The 5,946-nt window shown below is 42.3% G+C and overlaps 1 pseudogene; it reads left to right on the top strand.

Moving 5' to 3' along the window:
• The first annotated feature begins 2,596 nt into the window (after nt 1-2,596).
• Nucleotides 2,597-5,367, top strand: LOC118388102 (myosin light chain 4-like; annotated as a pseudogene).
• The last annotated feature ends 579 nt before the right edge of the window (nt 5,368-5,946 follow it).

Here is a 5,946-nt window from a genome sequence, read left to right as displayed (position 1 = left end):
AGTCAGGATCGAGGGAAAGGTGAATGGAGCAAAGTACAGAGACCTGTTCCAGAGCGCTCAGGACCTCCGACTGGGGTGAAGGTTCACCTTCTAACAGGACAACAACCCTAAGCACACAGCCAAGACAATGCAGGAGGGATGGGGCCACAGTGTCTCCTGTCCCCTCCTGTCTCAGCCTCCAGTATTTATGCTGCAGTAGTTTGTGTCGGGGGGCTAGGGTCAGTTTGTTATATCTGGAGTACCCCTCCTGTCCTAATTCGGTGTCCTGTGTGAATATAAGTGTGCGTTCTCTAATTCTCTCCTTCTTTCTTTCTCTCTCTCGGAGGACCTGAGCCCTAGGACCATGCCCCAGGACTACCTGACATGATGACTCCTTGCTGTCCCCAGTCCACCTGGCCATGCTGCTGCTCCAGTTTCAACTGACCTGAGCCCTAGGACCGTGCCCCAGGACTACCTGACATGATGACTCCTTGCTGTCCCTAGTCCACCTGGCCATGCTGCTGCTCCAGTTTCAACTGTTCTGCCTTGTTATTATTCGACCATGCTGGTCATTTATGAACATTTTAACATCTTGGCCATGTTCTGTTATAATCTCGGCACAGCCAGAAGAGGACTGGCCACCCCACATAGCCTGGTTCCTCTCTAGGTTTCTTCCTAGGTTTTGGCCTTTCTAGGAGTTTTTCCTAGCCACCGTGCTTCTACACCTGCAATGCTTGCTGTTTGGGGTTTTACCACTTTGAGATATCAGCTGATGTACGAAGGGCTATATAAATAAAGTTGATTTGATTTGATTTGATTTGAGGAGCGGCTTCAGGACAAGTCTCTGAATGTTCTTGAGCGGCCTTTAACCCGATCTAACATCTCTGGAGAGACCTGAAAGTAGCTGTGCAGCGACACTCCCCATACAGCCTTACTGAGCTTGAGAAGATCTGCACCAAAGAATGAGAGAAACTCCCCAAATACAGGTGTGCCCAGTTTATAGTGTCATACTCAACAAGACTGTTATCGCTGCCGAAATGTTCTTCAACAAAGTACTGAGTAAAGGGTCTGAATACTTATGTAAATGTAATATTTCAGTTGTTTATTTTTAATACGTTTGTTTTTGCTTTGTCATTATGGAGTATTTTGTGTAGTTTAATGAGGGAAAAAAATATTTAATCCATTTTGAAAAAGGCTGTAACGTATCAATATGTGGAAATAGCCGAAGGGTCTGAATACTTTCCGAATGCACTGTTTGTCAGATCTTAGCAGAAAACACACTCTTGGAAATAGAGCTGGACTACTTCTTCCTTTGACTCCAAGCGTGAACAATGCTCAAGATCTCGAGAGCATCTGAATGACTCCCAGGGTCGTGGAAAGGAATGTGGCCACAGCCCTGCTCTATGCTCACTTTTATGAGATGAGGGTTATTTTGTCCTTCCAGTGAAATGTCAGTTTCATCATCAGTTATGTTAACCTCCAACCCCACTGAGCCCCTCTGCTAGCCCTCAGTTGTTCTCAACCAACAATGGCTCTTGGGTAGACAACCAGCAAGCCAGGCCAGCCACCCAGCCTGCCTTCATTCCTGGTCTTATCTCTGGGCTTAAGAGCTCTCTGTCCCTCCCCACTCTTCCTGCATTGGCCTCTTCACACACATAAGGGACACATAGGGAAAGAATCACCAATGCTTGTCGTCAAGAGGTGGATGACTGTGGGAAGACAGGGCTTTTGGTAAAGATATGGGACTTTTTCTGATTGTGTAACTGTTGCCTAAGTGCTCACAATATTACCGCATGACTACTCAGCAAAAGATTTGCAGTTTGCAAGAGTGGTGTCTACCTCACACAGAACTAAGCTAAACCTCCCTGAAAAGAATGTACAGTGATAATGTTGACCGCAGCAGCCATCATACCATATTTATGACATATGAATATGGTTACCATCTCAAAGAGAACAACTGTCACAGGTTTGTGAATACCGATGACACATTTCACCTCAGGTCATACTGTACAAGTTTATACTAACTCCACACAGGTAAGTAGACAGGGGGATAGATATTGCATTCTGGTATTTTATCTGGTCTTATACAGCCAGAGCTAGAACCACACTACATTGTGTATACTTCATTTCCTATACAACCATTTCCGTTTGTTGTCTAAAGCCAAACTTGCACTGACTGAACAATGAAATCAATGTCTATGGATGAAGTGAAAGTAGGTAATGGTTAAGGTTTGGGATAGGTTTAAAAAAAATGATTGCCTAGCACTGGGATTGAACCTGTGATCTTCAGAGCCATAGCTCATGGTTTAAGGCCTTCCTCCATCCCTATCCACATACACAACACCCTAACAAGTCACACGCCTATTAGATGGTATGCCCCCAGTGTACGGTATTGATGCACATGCACAAGCCATCTCCAGACTTCCTGGGGACCTGAACAAACGTCTAATACTTAAAAGTCTAAGTCCTAAACGTCTAATAGTAATGTGGATCTGCTGTGACCTGGCTGGACTTTGAGTGAAGAGCACAGATTACTCTTGACAGAGGACACTTTTCAGAAGGTCGCCTTAATTGTCAGATTTTGATTAATCGTAATTTGGAATTATTGGTGGGCAAAATGGAAGTGATTATTAGCGGCAAATCTATCCCCATCCAAGTGAACAGGTTAGCAAATGAGATTTGACACACTGAACTACAGTTTTCTCCATTTATCCTCCATTTAAATCGCTTCATAAATGATGGATGTAGCCAGACAGTTCTGTGAATATTTTTCAGAGAATTTCTGTTCATATAAATTCCATTCTGCCTTATCTCAATGCATACGGTATCTCTCTCTCTCTCAGACACACTAAAAGAGGACAAACGAGCTGTCAGGCCTGCTGGCCATGTGACCTCTAAGGTAAGGAAAAGGGAGATAATGATCTTAAGCATAGCCAAACACACACACACACACACACACTGAAAGCGTCCCTACTTCACAGTGAAGGATTGAGTGGGACTTGCATGGTCAATAGACTAGGGTAAATGGATAATGCGATCATACCATGCCATGCTTTGGCTGCCTCTCAACTGAGAAGATGAATTGCATTGTGTGTGTAAAATGAATGTAGCCATGATAGATTAAAATTGGGGTGCAGTATGGTCCATCCTAAACATGCCCTCACTCCCGTAAATTAAATGGATTTTGGTTGATTAATTGATCAACTTTCAATTAAGGGAAATTATTGAGGAGCAGAAGCCTAAATGAATACAGCAGAAACCTAAGCTGAGGGTCATATTATTGATTTAATGGGCATACATTCTACAACTGCACTAGTTACTTGACCTTGTAATCTTGACTACCACAGAGTATGATCTAGAGAAGACATACAGTATTCGCTCACAAGTACGATGATTGTGTTTTGTGTACGACCATGTGTAGACTTCTATGTAGTTGAGCGTTTCTTTTATCAGAGCCTTTTGTCATTAAACATAATACTCTTGTTTCAAGCCATAGGCTCCTTGGGTCAAAACCTTTGCTAGTGGGACTGAGGTTTATCAAATGTTATACTGTATTTTATTGTTTTCTTTCTACGAGTGCTTTGTCCATTATTACATTGGATGCTACAGAAGATGTGCTTGACTGAGCATTGATTAACCTCTGCATTGGAAGGGAGATTCGTGAGGCTTAATGCCTTTCAATGCATTTCCATCAAGCCTTATCATCTCACTCACTCGGCACATCGAGTAATTTAAATGAAAACAAAGATGGAGGCTTTTCATCATTAGGAAATAAATATGTATGACGGCACTAAGTTGAAGAGCGCTACAACGTATTTTCAATAAAATAACTTGATTTGACTGCATCCGCAGTTTGTTTTCCCTGGGCATTGGAAAGTATTTTATATACTATTTTGAGGAAAAGGAACTTCTTTTTTGAATTAAATATTTGAAGTAGATATCTGGACGTCAGTTGATTATACATGTTTTCTACACATGCAATGTATTAGTGGGACTATAAACATGTAATAAACACCAGCATGTATAATAACTTTCACAGTCTGATATTCTTTTAAAGGGAGAACATTCATTTAGTTTTTGCATAGAATTGTTGAAATAAATCATTCTATCAATTTTAAACGGTCCATCAAAGCAAAGAGCCAAACAGGTGCACTAGTGACACTAATCTAACAAGTATGGATTGTACACTGGAATTGATTTCAGAAACATTTATAGCAGAGGCTTGGCGTAGCGCATGCTAAAGTAAATAGATGTCAAAATTAGCGTATTCTCTTTGAGCCAAAGCTATAACCAAATTTGATATACAAACATTCCCCTTTAACTTCAGTAAATTTGATTAAAAACTGACCATTGCTCTGTCATAGAAACATCTCATAGGATATGTTTTTCAGTTTTAATGAACAGACAAAAAAGTCAATTGTCAAAAAAGCTAATTTGTTCAGTGTTCTCATTCAGTAATAATACATTGTCTGTGTGTCCTAATTCCTGCATGCACCCATCAGTGAGGCAGAACATTTTGGGATAATGTAGCTGGACACTGGTTAATGACAGTGGAGAGCCCTGTCGGCTTGATGATAGTAGCTGAGAACAATACCTAATTGTTACGCCACAGACAGGAGGATCTATTTCAGGATTCTTCCTTTTATAGTGTGCCATAGGACCTTATTTATCGGCCCCATCTCCCCTCCCAGGCGAAGTACATATAAAAGCTTTAGGAGAGCCTTTGACCATTTGTGCTTAGGAATAGCCTCCTCCCTCCCTTCACACTCTCGCTCACCTTGAAACACCTCCACATTCAGCACCATAGCCCCCCAAAAGGTGGAAGTTAGGAAAACTGAGCCCAAAAAGGCAGAGCCCACCAAGGAGGAAGCACCTGCTGCCAAGCCCATGCCGACCCCCGAACCCGTTGTCGAGGCACCAAGGAGCCCGACTTTGACCCCAATAGCATCCCCCTCAAATACAGCGCTGACCCGATCGAGGAGTTCAAGGAGGCCCTCACCTTGTTCAACCGCATGCCCACGGGGGAGATGAAGATCACATTTGCCCAGTGTGGCAATGTGTTGTGGGCAACACCGACGTCCGGAAGGTGTTTGGCAAGCCTCGGCAGTAGGACATGAGCAGCAAGCTGGTGGACTTTGAGAACTTCCTGCACATACTGCAGCACATTACCCAAGGACCAGGGTAACTTTGAGGACTTTGTCGAAGGGCCTGCGGGTCTTTGACAAGCAGGGCAATGGCACTATCATGGGCACTGAGCTGTGTCACGTGCTGGCCACCCTGGAGGAGAGGATGACAGAGGATGAGGTGGACAGGCTGCTGGCTGCCCAAGAGGACGCCAACGGATGCATCAACTATTCTTCCTTTGTCAAGCACATCTTGTCTGGGTGAGCTGGATTTTTTACTAGAAGGACTTTAATGATTCTTTATTATTTCCTCTCTTCTGGAGCCCATACCTGTCTCATAAATAACACTGCCACTTTAGAGGTGAGCATGCATTCAATGTATTGTCCATTTGTTGTCTAAAGCAGCTGGCAACAGTCAAGCAACAAATGTTGACTTGAGATTGAATATTGTATTTCCCTTGAATAAAAAATTTACAGTGACAAAGAAAAGTTATTTATAGAGAAATGCTAATAAGATACTGAAGGCATGGAAATTATAAATGCCATAAATAAACAACAAATATAAACGTCAAAGATCATTTAACCATTTTCTTTCTCAAACACTTGTACTTGATACAGAATTGTATGTTTTTACTGATGAGATACAGTATTAATGATAACTTTCTACTACAGTCTAGAGACAGACACTGATTTTGTATTTCAGAGCTAAGAAGAAGACAGGAATCATCAAATGACTCATCCAATTGCCTCCACTTTCAGGTCTAATACCTGAACTTTATTGTATAATGAGATGGAGGAACAGAATGCTCAGCCATGGAGGAATCAAGGGGATTTGGCAACATTT

The sequence above is a fragment of the Oncorhynchus keta genome, chromosome 9 (assembly GCF_023373465.1).
Source record: "Oncorhynchus keta strain PuntledgeMale-10-30-2019 chromosome 9, Oket_V2, whole genome shotgun sequence".
Taxonomy (NCBI): domain Eukaryota; kingdom Metazoa; phylum Chordata; class Actinopteri; order Salmoniformes; family Salmonidae; genus Oncorhynchus; species Oncorhynchus keta.
This window is presented reverse-complemented; position numbering and strand designations above follow the sequence as displayed.